The sequence below is a fragment of the Bubalus kerabau genome, chromosome 22, assembly GCF_029407905.1.
Source record: "Bubalus kerabau isolate K-KA32 ecotype Philippines breed swamp buffalo chromosome 22, PCC_UOA_SB_1v2, whole genome shotgun sequence".
NCBI lineage: Eukaryota > Metazoa > Chordata > Mammalia > Artiodactyla > Bovidae > Bubalus > Bubalus kerabau.
Window position 1 is genome coordinate 11,502,370 of NC_073645.1, and position 19,672 is coordinate 11,522,041.

A 19,672-nucleotide genomic window follows, 5' to 3' on the forward strand; every position below is an offset into this window, starting at 1 on the left:
CTCGTAGGTCAAGAACTGCCATCTCCCTGCCCCACTCCGTCCCTTCCTCACATAAACGTGGTCACCAAATCCCACCGATCCTACTCCACAGATTTCTCCTAAATGGAATATGTCCCCTCCTGCTTGGAACCATGTCGCTGCCTACACCCTGGCCTTCAGAGGGGGTCACGTGGGTGATTACAATCCAGGGAGACGTAAGATCCTCCCTGCCATCAGAGCTTCTCGGCTTAAAAACAAAATTGTATAATGTTATTTAATCACCCCCGTGACACCACCATCATCCTATAGGAGACCACTCTACCTGCCTCTGAATTTTGGTCTGCCTCAGTGGCTCAAGGAACCCCAAAGTGCCAGGCTTACACAGCAGCTGTGAAGGAAAGATAAGGCCCAACCATGGTGAATATGGCTACACAACACAGTGTAGATAATGAATCACACAGGTTTAGATCAGCACTCTCCACAATGATTTCGTGTCATGAAAAACAGCCAAATGCTTTAAATTATGATTCCTAACCATACGCCCATTCACTTGGTGAACATATATTTATCGAATACTTTCTTTACGCTAGGTGCAAATTTACTATTATCATAAATCATCACATGAGTCAGGACAGTAGTGGGCTCAGTGTAGAAAATCTGAGATTAGAATAAATTTTAAAATATTGGGAGAAAAAGTCAAAGCTGACAGCATACCAAGAACTGATTCTCTTCTATAATACCAGGAATTACGTTTCTGTATAATCAGTGTCTAGTATTTTTAGTTGCCAGGGGATGTTCTTTTCAGAGGCCTCTGCTTTTCCCTAGTTGGGGCCAAAATGACAAACTGCAGGGATTCTGAGAAGCTAGCCCTTGTGATAAGTAGGCTCATCCAGACATTTATTTATGAGACCCTAATGAACTACCCAGAATGTTCCTACCCTGGTTCCCTATCTCCGGGCCCTCCCCTCTCCTGCTCTTCTTCTTACTGGTGTTAAGATAGTCTTAGGTTCCTCATCCTTCCTACCCTCTAGGAGAAAGTGAAAAGTGAAAGTGAAGTCACTCAGTCGTATCCGACTCTTTGTGATCCCGGCAAATGCAAACATATTCTTTAAAAAAAAAAAAAGGAAAGAAAGAAAAGTTTTCTGAGAAACACATCTTCCAGAGGATGTACTTTAGTAAGTTGCAAACCAATCTGTTAAAAACCTAAACATGTACCCACTATGTGCCAGGGACCCGAAATACCTAGATGCTTGTAACACAGTCCCTGCTGCCAAGGACTTCCGGTTCCTCTCAAGACAGAAACACAGAAAGCAATCTGGTAAGTGCAGTACACAAAACCGCACGATTGTGCATGCCTGCCGGGGGCCACCTTAGAGGCCACCTTATATATAACAGCTGTCTCTATCAACAGATACCAGTTGTGTTGCTCCTGGGCTAACAGATCAATCCCTCTGGTCCCCAACTCTGCTCTGCAGAGTCACAGGGAATCAGCCTGCTGGATTCAACCAACAGGAGGCAGTGGCAGAAGACGGGAGAGCGGGGCGGACAGCAAAGTGGAAAACTTCTCACCTTTCTACCTGCTAATATCTGCTGATATCTTTGGTTCTCCTCTGGGCCTTTGGCTCTTATCTGCCCCTGAGCTTCAGTAACAGCCTCCACCACTAGTCCCTCCAGCCTGAGGACAGTAGTGACTTCTGGCTGGGGCTAATCTCTAGGTTTCTTCCTTGGGCTTCTGCTGTACCATTACCTACGGAGGAACTTCACTAAATACCCTCAACTGTAAACAAAATGGCTTCTGTTTTCCTACTTAGTCCCCAGTGAACCAGTTACATTATAATGTGCTGATAATTCACCTTGACTCTCTGCTGGAATTCAAAATTGAAACTGGAGGAAAACTATGATTTTTGATAATATATCTTCATTTGGTCTAAAAGACTCAACTGCTAGATCCTAGAAATGTTTTGGTTTATATAGGAATTCCCTGGAGATGGAGCCAGTACGTAAGAAAATGGACCCAATCCTTTCTTATGGCTGAATCATCTTCCTGGGGCGAACTGATGAAAACGCTCTGTACCTGCCCCGCCCCGCCAGACTTGAGGTCCTGAGCGCCTGGATGTGGTTAGCGTGACGAAGAACACAATGCTTCATTTAATTGTATGTAAATATCCACAAGTGGCCAGGGGCTACAGTGTTGGCCAGCAGAGGTCTAGCATAGGGTCATCTCTATGGTGGGGAAGGACTCCTGCTGTGGGTGCTTTTGTGGACTTTGGTGGGGAACAAGTGGCACAGAGAGAAGCACTGTAACTGTAGAACTATCAGCCCTTCTGTTCATTCTATTCACAGTGTAAAAATCTAACCACCTCTGGCCTACCTTATCCCCAACCACAGGAGCACACAATTTACTCTGAGACCTTGGTGAACAAATTTTTTAGAGAATAAACCTCCTTTAAACACAATGACAGCTTGAGAATGAAGGTCTGGAGGAAATGTGGGTTGTTGAGAAGTATAGGCTTCACTCCAGTAAGAGAAGGAGCTCTGGAATTGTCACAGAATTCTTGCTCTTTTCCTATCTTCTTGTTCTCTATTTCTCAACCCAATGGGAACTACCCCATGCTTATTCCACCCCATGCTAATTTCCTACTGTTCCAGCCTGATCCCTACTCTCTTTCCAAGAGGATTCCTCTAGAGTCTTCCTGGGACTGTGTGGTTTCCACATGACATACCTTCATCTATTCCTGCGCTGCTGCAATTGTGAAGGACATTCCCTTTGATACAGACCAGCCATGACTGACTTCTGGGTTAGAAACATTCCCTTTCACATCTCTGACCTCTACATGGACATCATCAGCACAAATGACATCAGGCTCCTGCTTCTCCTGAGAATTCTGCTCCTGGAAGTAAATGCTGAAGATTTAAGAAGGTGACTCCCAGGCTGGTAGACTGGTATTATCCAACCATGCCTCAACAGCACACAATCACTTCCTATCAACAGTACTTAACTTCAGGGAATTGCTTCAGTATATCTGTGGGAATATAATAATATTAAAAGGATAGTTTTATGTGAATAGACTTTACAAGCACCACAGCTTTTGGAACCCAAATGCCCCCAAAGAACTGGCCATGTTATCCTGAGAACCAAATAGAAGTATGCTTTATAAATCTACAAGAATCTTAGCCATACTAAATCACACTGCAAAATGCTACTGTGAAATGCTGGCTATGAACTTCTTTGGGGACTTTTGTAACTGTTTAGTAATCTGTGCCATCTAAATGAGAATTATAGGATAAGCTAACTGGCAAAGCAGGAATTAGTTCACACTGTAGTTGTAACGATAACAATGTACTCTAGTTAGCTTTACTCATGTTTATGTGACTTACTAACAAGAGACCACCGCATTTCCAGCATGATAAAGCACTGTTACACTCATATTTCTTCTCACCATTTTCAAAAAAGCAAAAAAGATACTACCACTAGGATGGGCATCACCTTCTTACGTTGCTGGTCATACAGAAAAGGGTACTCAGGGCAAAGACAAACACTGGAGAAGCCAGCTAGTCTCCACAGAGTACCATCATCTTGGTGTGGACTTGCCACAGTTCAAGGCTGACCCCTGAACATTGCAATTCATAAATGTGGTGATCAGGAGATGGCTCAGCCTAACCACACTCAGGGTGACATTCAAATTGACAAAAAACGTCAATTTAATACCATCATGTAGACTAGATGTTGGATGCTGATACGTGCTGATCCTATGTCTCCCGAAAAGCATAATTCACAAGGAACCGAAAGTATAATCACAAGAATGCACCGTGGGCACAGAAGGGCTTCTGTGGCTTTCTGTGTGGCCTGACACTGCACATGTTCAGGCAGGCTCGGGGATGCTCAGTGATGACAGCAAGATTACAGTCTAGGTCAGGTTTGGAACCTAACCAATTGATGTCAACCCACAGGTGGCCCCACCATTGGGGTAAGACCCATAGGCAGATCCAGTGATGCTATATGAGGGGCAGGGGACCTTCTATGATAGAAAGGCCAACATGACCTCTCCAAGTTTCACTCCACTGAACTCCCCTTCAAAGGGATCCTTTTTCAGACTAAGATGTCAGTCCCTTTGACTAAGTTATAATTTTCCCCTAGAAGCCATTTAATCTCTTTACTTACTTCACCTATCTTTTCTGTGATCCATTCATTATAGATGTATTTTACAGTTTCTTTTGGGGTCTCATCTTTTAATTCAGGTCAGAAAGCAGAAGCGATCTCCTTGCTGGCCCTCATGTATGGTATGCACACCACACTTAGGGTAGAAGCCAATGATTCAACAGGGAGATGAAGGTTTTAGGAAGTTCAGGGAAGGGCGATGGACTGCTTTAAAAAAAAAAAAAAAAAACTCCACTCACAACTTATATTGTATGACGTACACTTTTTAAAAATCATTAAATGACAAAAATACAAACTAACAGGCCCTAGATGTGGAGGGTGAGCTATGTTGTTGCACTCTACTTTGACATTTTAAATCTCTTTGTTCCTTTTATGTCTAAGATTTGTTGGGGTCTTTTGGTGAGATTCTAGTTTCAAGACTCAAAGAAATCTATCTTTAGATCTGTTGACTCAGCACAAGGTTCAAAGTTGGATTTTGGTACCCACTACTGCACAGTTTCACTAAGCTGATGCCCAGGGGCCTTTGCAAACCCATAATCAGCCTTCCAACACTTTCAACAACACTTTCAGCAGCTTATGGAATTTTCTGGTCCCACCCACATAGGAGAAATCAAAATGATATATATAAAGACGTACCTACAAAGTGGAGCAATCATCTAAGCTGTCTCAAGAATTGTGGTCACTGGTACTATCTAAAATTGTGATGCCTCAGTTAACCTCATTTAGTTTATTATTAACCTGACTTTCCATTTGGCTTGAATATCAAACTCTTGCCTTCTGACCCCACAGAGGTATGCAATTTTGTGTAACCAGTTAAAGATTCTCCATTAGAATCACTGAGCTTTCACCAAGACTGCTTACCAAGCAACTCAAGGGCAGCTGGAGACCACGAGGGTCTGGAACACCACCTTCTATTTCTGTGCCATCAGCAGAGTTAAGCAAGCTTGAAGGTTAGCTTAATGAAAGCCTCCGAGCACTAACAGGGCTTAGTCTGTGTTATAAATTTCTCCTAAGTGTAAGCTGGTCCTCAAGTCATTCCCTTCCACATGCCACTGAGGCTGTGGCTGCTCACTTCACCTCGGGGCTGCCATCGCTCTCGTGGTGTAAGCCAGCCATGAGTTCTCCTCACCGCTCCAGGAGGAACGTTTCCTGATGCCCACAGAGAGGCCAGCTGTTGGGGGACTAACACCTCCTCCATCTAAGGGCTCAGCTCATGTGTTTATGTGAGTTTTAAACAATTCAGTTCCAATGCAGTGAGGACTGTGAGAAAAAAGTTAGGAAGCACCCTCTCTTTAAAAAAAAAAAATCACTAACTTCCACTCTCCAACCTGAGTAAGAGCCCCTTTCTAACTCAGGGAACCTTTCTTTGCTACCTCCTTGGAAGATGAACATTGCTACAAAGCATCCTGCTTTTACAAGGTAGACAGCAGGTGGGTTCCATACACTTGGGGATCTTTCCATCCAAACCTTCTCTCTCTCTCTCTCTCTCTTTCTCTCTCTCTCTCTCTCACACACACACACACACACACAGTGGAACTCCTAAGTCAAAGACATTAACTTTCAACTGATTTTAGGGATATGCTAAAGAAACCTGCCCTAAATCACACAGCTACTTAAACTGGAAGGGCTGAGACTCAAGCACAGACTTATCAGATTCTCAAACCACCATAATCTCTCTCTCCCTGGAATGGAGCAAGTGATACTTTACTGTGTCACTGCTGATAAAACGTATACGCTGTACACATCTGCAGGTTTCAGAATACGTTAACTCTCAAAGGCCCTTTCATAAATATACTCTTCAAGCTACTTTGTGATGTTGCTAAAGCCAAGATCAGTATTCAGATTTCACAAAGAAAAACATATATATTGAAGAAGTAAGCCAGGGTCTCTCAAATGTTGGCACTTTCGACATTTGAAAAAGATAACTGTCAGTTTGGGACCATCCTGTGCGTTGCAGGATGTCAGCAGCATCCCTGGTCTCTACCTGCTAAATACCAGCAGCACTCTTCCCACCCTAGCTGTGTCCATCAAAACTACGACCAAATGTCTCCTGAGGGGTAACTCACACACCATGGAAAGCCACTGTGTTAAGTTAATGGCCTGGTTAAAGATTGCACTGATAACCAGAAAAGAATCCTACTAAATCCTAGTTTAATGGAGACCTCTTTTATACCAAGCTACAACTCCTTAAGAGAAAACACTTAGACTGGATGAAGTATCTCAGAATTCAGAAGTGATCACCTCTCAGTATATGATTACTGTCTCTAAGCTGTTACACTATGGTACACATCCTTAGCATCTTTAACCACTCTTCATAGAGTTTCTAGACCCTCTCCAAAAACCTGATTACTCCATTCTGGACACGTACTTAAACATAAACCCAGAAATCGGCACAACATTGCCATAGGAGAAAAAGCAGTAGCAACAAAGAAGACTAAAACACAGCACACACAATTTCTGGTCAGGCTCTGTTTTTAAGCAGTTGGGTTGAATAATCTGATTTGATCCTTACCCTCTTCAACAGCTGTGTAAAGGAAGAAGTATCACCTGCATTTTATGAATGAAGAGACTGAGGCAAAGAGCACTCAAATAACTTGCCCAAGATCAGGCTCCAAAATCCCTGTTCTGAACCAGCATCTACAGGACTTCAAAGAACTGTGGGTTATCACCTCCTAGGTTCTAAATTCTCTGTCTCTACTAGTGAGTTTTGTTGTCCAGTTGTAGCAAATGCCCTCAGCAAGGCATACTGTGGGCACCTTATTCAAGTCTGAGGTGACTCTACTGAGAATCCCTCCTTGGGTATGACAAGACACAAGCCCACTTACTGACACTGCTGTCCACCCCGTATTTGTCCATCTTGAATAAAGAATACACAGCACATTGTTAAATGTTTTGCCAGAGCAGACATGTTGCATCCATAGCGTGGCATGTCCACGTCCTTGTGTACTTTTTAAGTAACAGGTGGCACAGGTGCTGAAGAATCTGCCTGCCAATGAAGGAGCACAAGAGATACAGATTCCATCCCGAGGTCAGAAGATCCCCTGGAGAAGGAAATGGCAACCCACTCCAGTATTCTTGCCTGGAGAATCCATCGACAGAGAAGCCTTGTGGGCTACAGTCCATGGGGTCACAAAAAGCTGGATGCGACTGAATGCAGGGCACGCACAAGATCCAAGAAATTGAAAAGGAAATGAGGTCTGCTGGAGATGAGTGATGCTACATACTGATCACCACTTTTTAAAAAAGTGATCTCAATTCATCTTTTCAAAAATGTGATTTACTCTTCTGCTAAACAGCAACATACACTCTGCAGCTGAAGTTTCCATAATTTACCATCTCCCCAGTGGTGAAAATCAAAGTGGACTGGCATACTGCCTCCTCTCCACAATTTTCTCAAGATCACCCCCAAACGGTTTTATCAGCACATGGGCATGTCCTTTCAACACCCTCAAGAATTCCATTCACTTAGACCAGCTGGGGGTTCAGAGAGGTTTAAGGAGGAAGCCAAGGCATCCTTGTTTTGCCTGGGAAGGTGGGTGGGTATTCAGTGTCAAATAGATGCCAAGAACAATGAGGTGGCATGTGAGCCATATTCCATCCTGGAACAGACAATGTAGTTCTTTGTCTTCTAAGAAAGTGGCATTGTTCTGTATCATGTGGCATCCCAAGAGATGATCCCCTGGTGGCTCAATCAGTAAAGAATCTGTCTTAAATGCAGGAGACATGGGTTCAATCTCTGGGCTGGGAATATCACTTGAAGAAGGAAATGGCAACCCACTCCAGGATGCTTGCCTGGGGAATCCTATAGACAGAGGAGCCTGGCAGAGAGGCTCTATGAGGTTGAAAGTCAGACACGACTTAGCGACTGAACCACCACCAACAGATGATCCAGCAGATGGACTCTCAGAACTGGCCAGCCCTGGTGAGACGAGCTGGCCTACCCCACCTTCAACAACAACAACAACAACAACAACAATCTTTAGCATTCACAGAGCATGCTTTCCACAACCCTATCATTCCTCACAAATAGGTTCAGCACTAACCTAAATGCTAGTAGAAATTTTAAAACATTTCACATAGCATATAAAATACTGCAGGAGTGCTCTTAGACATTCACCCACTGGATGACCATACACTCAGTTGCTTGGTATTAAAATCAGAGAACGGCCGAGCCATACTTGGTGAGAAACAGAAGAATCTAGACACATTCACCTAGCAGGGCTTCAAGAAAAAAGGTAGGAGAAAGTTCCCCTGAACCAGCAACCAGAGGCTGCCACAGGTATCAGCAGGGCTTGTGAAGAAGAGGGCTTGCTTAGTAAATACTTGTAAACGGCAAGCTTCCAAAGTAAATGCATTATTCCCTGAACCTTGATATTCTAGCACTGGGGCAATGAGGAGTTTAAAACCCCTTCGAAAATCTGCTTTGAACCCAGAACCTCCTCTGGATTACTTCACACAGAAAAATCAACACTATATTAGGAGCAATTGGGGCCACACAGGGAAAAATGACAAACTCTAAATGTTACTTTGTGAACTAAATTAGCCAGCTGCAAAATTTGGAGATGAGGTAACCTTCTTCATCTAGAAAGCAGAGCTGATAATACCTCTACCTCTCAGCATTACTGGGAAAAATGAAAATGAGGCCGCAGGTGTGAAGCATCTCACTTAAATGTTCCGGTCTGTTATAGCTACCAGGTGAAACTCGAAGCAAAATTTAGATTTAATCATCCCTTTAGATTTTAGACATCTTAGAGTTAATTAAATATTTTCCCATTCTCACCACCTGGGGGGAGGGGCGCTTTTCCAACTACCCCCGTGGACTTAAGGTCATTCGTGTCAACATCACGGTCTGTTTTCCAAAAGAAATGGGATCCCAAGATGTCACCTTTCACTCAGAAGCCTTTGATTAGTTTTTTCACTCAGAAGCCTTTGATTAGTTAAAACTCGAAGCAACTGAATTTAACCATGAGCGTACAAGCACAAAAGAAGTGGAACTTGGAATTCAAGGTGCAACTGATTAAAAATTCCAGCAAACTACTTTATTCCACTTGGAAGTGATTTCTTTCCAGAAGCATTTCCTTTATAGAGTTTTAAAAAGTCAGCTGCTTAAGCACTTAACTCATTCTCTCTGTTGCGTTAGTTTGTATCTTCAAACATGAAGAGTAAAGGTACTATTCATACCTTTATAATTCGCAGGTGCAATTTCATATTCACTTACATTTTCCTGTCATCCTTTATGCTCTTGTGGTATCTTCAGCCTGACTTTTCAGTAGTTTCTGGTAGTGACAACTGGCACACTGTGTCCTCAATAAAACAGCACTAATCACAGAAGTGCTCTGCCCCTCCTCTACCGCCTCACCCCTCTTAGAAGAAAATATTTGCCTGCACCATACAAATCGCTATGCACGTGCTGATAACTTCTTACATAAAAAGCAGTTTTAAATAAAAGCAGACTTTTCAAAGAGGCTCACTCTCTACATAAATTGAAAAGTGATCAATTCAACAGAGTCAACAGACCTTAGCTCTTCTGGCTCCCGTTATAACTTAAGTAACATCTACACACAGCATACACACAAGCAGGTGGGGCAGTGGGGGGAAGCAGGCACCATGCCTTCTTCTCAGTGTTTTTATTTCCCCAAATGGCACAGGAGTAGTTACCACAATAAACAGAAAGCACGGCTGTGGAGTAAACACGCTCATTCCAAAATACCCGGAGCACGTGCTTTCTTCTGGCACTGCGCGCGGAGCTCACTCACCAGCTGCTCCCAATCAGGCAAAGGAGTTGGCTGAAGGACCTTTCTGTACCAGGACTGGAGTTTGAGAGAGTGAGTACCTCCCCCAAACGGAGCAACCAAGCTGTTAATACAACCCCACTCCCTCAAAACCCTCCATTAGGAAAGCCTGATAACCCCAAACTGAAACCACCCCCTGGCCCCTTGACTCTCAAACGTACCCCAACACTTAGAGCATCTGTTGAGGCAGCCTACCTACCTCTACTGGGACCCCGCTTTCTAAAATCAACTACCACGTTAGAGTTCTCAGTTATCAATAGCAATTGCCTGTTTGATCATCAAAGCGCATCCAGTAAAAACTAAGAGTCCCTTAGGAGAGGGAATAGCAAAGCCTGCGATACCAAGTATTTTCTGCAAGGCAGGGAAGGCTGTTTCTCCCAGCTTTTAACCAGGTCTCACTGTCTGAGAGTGTTACCACGCAACCCCCAGAGAGCCTATTAATGAAGCCAAGCATCCCAGAATGAGCAGTACTTACGGTCTCCCTCCCTGGAGGCCAAGTCTCCAGAAACTTCCTGGGGCGCCAAGTCTGCGCGCGGGTACGGCGCGCTCAGGGTGCGCGCTGCCCGCCCGGACTCCGGTGGAGAGGCGAAGGCGGCCGGCGGCGCGCCGACCCCCGACCCCGGCTCCCGGGCGCCCCCGCGCCTCCGCCGGCCCGGGCCGCCTTCTCCCGCGGCCTGCGGGGCAGGCGTGCGAGGACCGCGGCGCTTCGCAGCCGGCGCCCTGGCGGGCGGGCGGACAGACGTGCGGCGGGAGGATCCTCTCTGGGGGGCAGCTGTGAGCAGACACGCCGGGTCTAACCCCAGAGGCTCCGGCAGGGAACCCGCGGGTGTGGCCAGGCGGCAGAGGTTTTTTTTTTTTTTTGGAATTCAGGGTGTGGCCCTCTAACACAGCAAAAAAGAAATGAGTCAGCCTGTGCGATCCTAACCAATAAGCGTGTTCACAGTCCGTTAAGGCGGAACTTGCCTTTCTTGATTTATGTCAGGTTTAGGAGCCTTTTACAGACCTTTTTTTTTTTTTTTTTGGAAAACTTAAGCCTTTCACAACGTCACGAAAAACAAGGATAAATTCTGTTATGATAACTAACTTGATCAGTGGACATATGTTAATTTCTGTTACTTAGTAAAAGTTAATTGAGTTAGGCAGCGATCCTGGATGTAATGATCTTGGAATCTGGCGTCAGAGCAGATTGGGATCTAACCTCCAAGATCGAGATCTAACCTCCAAGATCGAGATCTAACCTCTGACACGGTTTGGTCTTGTGGGGTTAATTATCTGCAATGAGGGAGATAAAATCCAGCACTTTGCTGGACAGATTATATATAATAATACAGGCAGAGTATTTGACACAATGGCATGTAGACTAGGCAGTCAGACAATGTTGTCTGTCCCTCTGAGTTGGGACTCAAAATCTCCAAACTTGTGGACAAACTGGCCCGTAATTTTTCTGTTTAAATTCTGGTTAAGTTAAAATATCCAAAAAATTTTCTAACTCAAATAGTTCTTTGGTATTTGCATGGTGTGAGTGTTCCTTATTTAAGCAGTTAAAAAAAACTCAAGGAGCTTTTGGTTTAGAATTCTTGAATTTGGTGTTCTTGTTTTACCAGAGAAATTTAATTAGTAGCAAGAAAGGAAAAAAAAAAAGCTTAGAATTGGAATGATTCCACTTATGCCACAGTTAAACCAATTTTTAAAAAGTAAGCGTGATTTTAGAAATATTCATTCTATCTGGGTCACTGTACCCTAAACACCACTTTGGAATAGAAAGATTGAAAAGAGAAACTTTAAGTAGTTTGGAATTGGCAAATCAGGAGCCCACAGAACTGCTAGGTCCTGAGCACCAGTTGATTACTAGTGGGGACAGAGTTTTTCAGAGGAATAATTTTTTTTATTTTTTAAGTTACCAATTAAACCACCTTGGCTTTGGAGAAGATCTCCTAAATTTAACTTCCTTGTATTTGTTTAAAACCGATCGATCATTCCATAGGCCAGAATTTCTTTAAAACAGGCAAAGATAAAATCTCAAGGGAGATCCAGGGCTTTTTATAAAATGCTACTCTTTTCTGTGAACCATCATGGAAGAATAGAAAGAACGCTTCACCAGGATTGTCCAAAGGTCCTGTCCTCCTCATCCCAGCTCTGCCAGTAAGTGATCAGGTACGTGGCCCTGCGTAAACTGCTTCATCTCTCTCTGCAGATTCCTAAGCATTCTTTCATTTTTAAGAGTAAGTTACGACCCCAAACAAGGCAGGCACAAGATAAGCCTATGACCTAAAATTTAACCCTGGCAACAGGCATAGTCAGTCAGTCAGTTCAGTTCAGTTCAGTTGCTCGGTCATGTCCGACTCTTTGCGAGCCATGTGCAGTCAGGCTTCCCTGTCCATCACCAACTCCTGGAGCTTACTCAAAATCATGTCCATCCAGTCAGTGATGCCATCCAACCATCTCATCCTCTGTCGTCCCACTCTCCTGCCTTGAATCTTCCCCAACATCAGGGTCTTTTCTAAGGAGTCAGTTCTTCACATCAGGAGGCCAAAGTATTGGAGCTTCAGCTTCAGCATCAGTCCTTCCAGTGAATATTCAGGACTGATTTCCTTTAGGATTGCCTAGTTTGATCTCCTTGCAGTCCAAGGGATTCACATAAACTGGGCCTGTATCCTAGATGATGAAACTGATAAATCTCTCTTGACTCTCATATTCCTTATAATGCTAATTTTATGGTCTTAGACATTGTAAATTAAATTCTAGAATCATCTGTGCTCCCTCCCTATTGACAATTCACTATCACCCGGCATGATGACAGCTTCTTAATGTCTTTCATATTTGTACTGGTTTTTCCATTCTGGTTCACGCGACCCTCATGCCAGGGTCACTAAAGTTCAGTCTCCTAACTGCTGCTCCTGCTGCCATGTCCAATCCTATCTGCTTCCAGGACATCACTGTCACGTGATAACTGTCAGAGTCCAGCATGCCATCATATCATAAACACTTCCTCTCTCTTATCAGTTAAACAAGTAGAGTTTTGTCGTAGAAATCAGAAGGAAAACATGTGCATTGCAGGCAACTTTCTTCAAACAGTCATTGAAATTAATACTGATTTTTAGGCACATTGATTTTCTGCTTATGAAACCATTATTGTCAATTATACTGGCCAAGCTGATAATATGTTGGCTGTTACATCAAGAACTATAACTCTTTTATATTATATGAAAAGACTATATATATGTGTGTGTATATACATATATATAAAACCTATGTGAATATGAGCAACTCAATAAGCTTCATGACCTTGCAGTTTAAAATGTGCAGTTGGGGACTTGCTTGGTGGCCCAGTGGTTAAGACTTCATACTTCCAGTGCACAGCGTGGGTTCAGTCCCTTTTGGGGGAATTAAGATCCCAAATGCCGTGAAGCATGGCCAAAAAATAAAATAAAAAATAGAATAAAATATGCGACTGTATGCATGCGTGCAGCCATACATAGATGAAAGAGGACGGGAAAGGTAACCCACACAGGAAAAGAGAGAGATACTCTAGGTTGTTTCTATTATCTGGGATCCAGTCAAGCTGAAAATGTATAGAGTGGGTGCTCCATTCAAGAAGAAGGAAGGTTCATAAATAAGTGCACCTGTGATCATAGTTCAAAGCACCTGAAAGATGTTTACAATGATCCTTATGCTTTGGAAATAAGGACACAATTACCAACGTTATCAGAATGTTCTCACAATAGAAAAAGGGTCACTATTTCTAGGATATCTTTGTTGTCCAAAGTTAAAATGACAATCTTTGTACTTTGCAATCTATGGTTTAAAAAAAGAAATAATTAGCTCCAATCCCAACACCATGCTGCTGCTGCTGTTTAGTTGCTAAGTTGTGTCCGACTCTGCGACCCCATGGACTGCAGCACACCAGGCTTCCCTGTCCTTCACTATCTCCCAGAGTTTGCTCAAACTCATGTCCATTGAGTCGGTGATGCCATCTAACCATCTCATCCTCTGCCTCCCTCTTCTCCTCCTACCCTCAATCCTTCCCAGCATTGGGGGCCATGATGTTCAGTCATTCAAAAGCTGGCTTTCACCTCTTCAGCCCCCATCTTCCACTTAAAAAACCTTTGGCCAAATAATCCCACCAGCCTACTTCTTGTTCCCCTAAAGCAACGGGCGCATTACCACTTCCACACCTGGGCCCACGCCATGGCCTCTGTCTCTCCCACTCTCCTTACAAGTTACCACCTTTCAGAACCTCTCAAACCCCTTCCTCTTCTAGAACCCTATTGACTAGTTCAAATCCCAGGGAACTCTCCTCTCTTCCAAATGCCTACAGATTTATTCTTTAATACCTCCATCTCAAAACTAACAGAGAGCCTAAGTGTCTTCCTTCTGTTTGAAATCTCTGGCTTTTCTCTCTCAGATGACAAAAGTTCATTGGAGACAGAGACAGTGTTTCAGAGGCCTTGTCTCCCCAGGACCCAGCAGATTCTGAATAAATAGCCATTGTTGATATAATGGTGTTTAAGTTATATAACAGCCACAAAGGAGAAAGGAAAACTTTCCTTTTAACTGCTGATACATCAAGAATACACAAATATTATAGCTGTTCAACCCAGTTGGCAATCAGAACCCAAGCGACAGATGTGAGTCTTTGCTCTTTACGACATGTTCCAACAATAAAGAATGCCACTACTGAGAAAGCAAATCTGATACTTCCTAAAAGGAAGTACAGTTTACAAAAGAGTGTCAGCACATACCATCTCAGTTCCCCAAATACTAACCCACTCACAAGAACAGAGGGACTAAGTCATTCTATCTTCCCTTTCAAATAAGGAACACATACATACATATTTGACAATCTTATCAAAGACCAATTCCTCCTTAAATAGAAATATCTTACCTGTTTACCTTAAAGTGCTCCTAAGCATAAAAGTTAGCACATGGCAGTTGTCCGAGGCAACATATAACTGTTAGAACCATCATAAGTTTCCATTTGCTTATATGGTTTAAAATAAAAAATTATATGATATTTGCATTAGAGCAAGCCTCTATTCAAGAGTCATTCTCATCCATACAGAGTCACTCATATCTTTTGATTAGTGCTAATACAGTTCTACTTTTATAAATGGGAATAAACACTACCGTTGTTTTAAAACAGCTGTGATAAATCAGCTGCCCTACTATGCAATTACATTTATTATAAGTGCTCATGACAAAGACACACTTCTTAAATATTCCAAATATAAACAACCAAATTAATTAGTATTCTTTAACTTGCAGGTAACATGGCACTTGAAGCAGCAGAGGCAAAAGTAAGATAGATCGACTGACTGTTCTTAGTCGCTCAGTCATGTCCAACTCTTTGCAACCCCATGGACTGTAGCCCACCAGGCTCCTCTGTCCATGGAATTTTTCAGGCAAGAATACTGGAGCAGGTTGCCCATTTCCTCCTCCAGTGGATCTCCCCAATACAGGGATCGAACCCGCATCTCCTGTGTCTCCTGCATTGCAGGTAGATTCTTTACCTGCTGAGCCATCAGGGCTAGCAACATGAAAGCCACAGTGGTGGCTGGGCTTTAGGGCCATTTCACTGTGGGCTCCACCAGGACAAGAGGACATCTTTGCTTCTACATGTTGGCTTTGTTCTCCCTTCCTAAAATCTGCCTTCTTCCACTTAACTCCCAGCTCTGGCACTAAGTGGGACTATTCCATAGTTATAATCTTAAAATTTCTGAAGAAAAACTCACGCTGGTCAGCGTGGGCCATGTAGCCACCCCACGGGCCAAGGTCCCATGACTGACTAGTTTATACTAGAACTACCTAGAGCAACTAAGTTCTCCAGAAGGTGTTTACTTCCCAGAAGTAGAAAGCAGGGCTCCTTTGTCTGTCCCCCAAACATCAGCACCTATCAAGAAATTCCATTTCAAGTCTAACACAAAAGCTTATCTAAACAGTCTTCAATCTGGCAATAAATTACATTCTGAAAGTTGTTTAATGAACTCTAAAGTTAATGAACTCTTCTGTGGCACTTGAAATGCATTTCACTAGAGACCAGATGTAGAGAAGACTAGATTCTCTGGCCAGTCTTTAAAGGCCTATTTAACTCATGATTTATCTGAGGTATAATGTTAATAGTTCTAATACAATACTCAAACCCCATTCATAACATTGTTCCTGTAGGAAAATGTACTTGAAATTCCACCTACAGCAAGGAAAACATGCGCAATTGAATTCATTTACTGAGGATCTAGAGATGATGGTGGCTTCCATCGTGCGCGTATCACTTGACATTTAATCTGTACACAGTACAGCAAGGCAGGTATTAACAACTGTACTGAACACATGAGGAAACTGAGCGTTCGAGAAGGTTTTGAAGCCTAAGGTCAATCACGAAGACGTGTCACAGCTTGCTTCAAAGCTATGAATGTCTGACCCCAGAGCTGGCAGTATTCTGTCCGATATCCATAGCAGCCAGACAAGAGTGGGCTTTTAGTTCAGGTGACTGAGAGCTGAGCTAACATTGCCAACTCTGTAAATATCTAAATTTCCCTGCAGAGAAGAAGGAACTGGTGGGCAGTCATAGTCAATAGCCAGACATCAACTTTCTATATCTTCCCAAGAAAAGGTATTTCTCTGTGGCAAAACAAAAGAAAATATTTCTCTGAGGAAACCTTAAGTTATACAAATGCTGGTATTGACATGAAGATCGTCTGAAAATTAAGTGTCTATAGATAGTATCTTCATAGAAAATTCGTTTTGCCCTGTTGAAAAAAGATGGTACTATAAGAGGGCACTTAGACAGGTGTTATAAAAAAGATTAAGATTGCAAAAATAACTGAGGTGACTCAGTTCTGCCAAAATAAATGTGATGGATGCACTTTACAACTTTAGCTGTATATCACATTTTTAAAAATGTGTTTGGTTAAGGAGTATTTATTACATATAAGAGAATATATTTAACATATTGGTCAGGAAAAATAATAATAAAATCGACAATCATAAATCCATCACCCAACCTAAAAGCAGACCATTAGTGATAAATTATGGCAGGTCCCTGAGTCTTCCTTCCCATCTAATGGAGGTGGACAATCCCTTCCTTATGTGCATCTTGGACAAAAAGTTTAAAAGCCCTTGATCTAAGAGGGGACTTTAATAATAAATTAACCTTGTTATGCCTTTTGAAATCAAACTTGAGAGATGGCCAGAAGTAATATGATAGAAAACAGTTGAATTCAGTCATAAAGCAAAAGGATGGCTAGATTGTACACTATCTAACCTAGGAACCGCTGGCCAGACAGACTTGTGAAAGCTTCTGGATTTACTCCATCATCCAAACCCAGGACTAGTCATTAGTCACACTATTAGGCATGTGATCTGAAATATGACAAGTCATCTGGAAATTATTCCAAATTGAGGTAAGGTGTTACTAAGCCAAGACAAACTGGTTCTCCCATGCAGAGCCTTAAGCACATCAGATACCATAAGAAGAAGAAGAAGGAAAAAAAAAGGAGCACATGGATTAACAACCATGAACTTCACTTCATATATCATGGTAAGAAGAACTAAAAACTTGAGAGTGGGAAAAACCAAAGAAAAGAGTCAATCATTTATTAAGAATATAATTTTGTTTTAATAGTGTGTTAAGCAACCCACTCCAGTGTTCTTGCCTGGAGAATCCCAGGGATGGGGGAGCCTGGTGGCCTGCCATCTGTGGGGTTGCACAGAGTCAGACACGACTGAAGCGACTTAGCAGCAGCAAGCAACTTAAGTTATGGGGAAAAATTGAGGTGAAGAAGTTAAAGAGTTTGCAATCCCATGGACTGGGGCCTGTCAGGCTCCTCTGTCCGTGGAATTCTCCAGGCAAGAATAATTGAGTGGGTGGCCATTTCTTCCTCCAGGGGATCTTCCCAACCCAGGGATGGAACCCAGGTCTCCCGCATTGCAGGCGGATTCTTTACCAGCTGAGCCACCAGGGAAGCCCAAAGAGTTTACACCATATGTCAGAAAGAAAGGGCATACACTCAGTGCGTGAGTCAGTATACACTGTTTGACTAAAAACTACATACTGAGAATAAGGAAGCCTAGCACATAGTACAATTAAGTGGCACAATAAATGCACACTAAGAGATGGAGAAAGGAATATAAGCTTAACTAAGAAAGCAACAATACTTAAAGAACATCTTAAGGATGGTATACAACAAAACAGCGACACCCATTTGAACACCTACAGACACCTTCATCAAAGGGGCACTCTCCTTCACCACCCAACACTGCCTTCTTTTATAGCTGTTAGGATTTGCTGTTGTTCAGTTGCTCAGTCGTGTCCGACTCTTTGCATGGACTATAGCTTGCCAGGCTCTTCTGTCCATGGCGGTTTCCAGCCAAGAATACTTGAGTGGGTTGCCATTTCCTTCCCCAGAGGATCTTCCTGACCCAGGGATCAAACTTGTGTCTCCTGCATTAGATACACAGCATCCGATTGCATCAGACTCTTTAAGATTTCTAAAGACCAGGACCAAGGCTTGGATTTTTTAAACCTCTAGATGTCCAGACTTTGACATGGGACACGTTCTACAAATGTTTGAAGGAAAAAAAAATAAGGGTCAAGTTGGTCAACCCTAAGTACCTTATTTAAATACCTTATTTAAAGTACTAACCTCTGATGAAGGTTGGCCTCTTCAATGCAGGAGAGGGAGTATAATATAACTGATGATGGGGAGCACTGTTTGTCAACTTTACAAAGGTGCTCTCTGTACAAAGTATCTGTGTGTGTCCTAAAAGGGTGAGAGAGGCTGGTACTTAAGGGGTGAAAAGGGGGTGTATCAGTTCAGGCTAAATTATGCTGCAGTAACAAGTAAAACCAACATTTTAGAAGCCAACAACAGAGGAAGGTTTATTTCTGACTCCTGTTTGGTTCTCTGCAGGTGAGCTGAGATTGGCTCCATGTCCTTTTCCCTCTGGGACCAAGGCAGAAGTGGCAGCCCTAACTGGGACAGGTTGATCTCATGCAAAAAGAAAAGAGAGATGGTAGAAGCAGGCAATTTGGATTCCATTTCTGCCTGGAAATGGCACATGTCATTGTTATTTACAAGTCCAAGGGCCAAGACAGCCATGGGGCTCAACCCTCAGTGGGTGTGACAGCATAATTCTCACTCAGGATGGAGCATGGGTAGGAAGGAATAGCAAATGTTTTGATGGTAATCGGAAAAGGCGATGGCACCCCACTCCAGTACTCTTGCCTGGAAAATCCCATGGACAGAGGAGCCCGGTAGGCTGCAGTCCATGGGGTCACTCAGAGTTGGACAGGACTGAGCTACTTCACTTTCACTTTTCACCTTCATGCTTTGGAGAAGGAAATGGCAACCCACTCCAGTATTCTTGCCTGGAGAATCCCAGGGACAGGGGAGCCTGGTGGGCTGCCGTCTATGGGGTCGCACAGAGTCGGACACGACTGAAGCAACTTAGCAGCAGAAGCAGCAGTTGATGGTAATGTTCAGTTCAGTTCAATTCAGTTCAGTCGCTCAGTCGTGTCCGACTCTTTGTGACCCCATGAATCGCAGTACACCAGGCCTCACTGTCCACCAACTCCCGAGTTCACTCAAACTCACATCCATCAAGTTGGTGATGCCATCCAGCCATCTCATCCTCTGTTGTCCCCTTTTCCTCCTGCCCCCAATCCCTCCCAGCATCAGGGTCTTTTCCAATGAGTCAACTCTTCGCATCAGGTGGCCAAAGTACTGGAGTTTCAGCTTTAGCA

General features: G+C 43.2%; 1 protein-coding gene and 1 long non-coding RNA gene across 14 annotated transcripts in view; one reads left to right on the forward strand and one right to left on the reverse strand.

The window, feature by feature from the left end:
- SGMS1 (sphingomyelin synthase 1) overlaps positions 1-19,672 on the reverse strand; it is a 327,599-nt gene that overhangs the window by 98,980 nt on the left and 208,947 nt on the right. The window contains exon 1 of one of the 13 annotated variants that reach the window (XM_055559874.1): positions 10,406-12,090. The exons of 9 other annotated variants lie outside the window; for them this stretch is intronic. The gene's annotated coding sequence lies outside the window, so the exon portion shown is untranslated. Of the gene's footprint in view, positions 1-9,356; positions 9,631-9,655; positions 9,798-10,129; positions 10,270-10,405; positions 12,091-19,672 lie in introns of those variants that run through there. 3 more of the 13 variants (XM_055559876.1, XM_055559878.1, XM_055559875.1) reach the window with 3 other exon arrangements.
- LOC129636468 (uncharacterized) lies at positions 10,243-19,127 on the forward strand. Its single transcript, XR_008706942.1, has 4 exons — positions 10,243-10,322; positions 11,936-12,084; positions 17,374-17,467; positions 18,840-19,127. It is a non-coding gene; the product is annotated as an uncharacterized LOC129636468 (long non-coding RNA).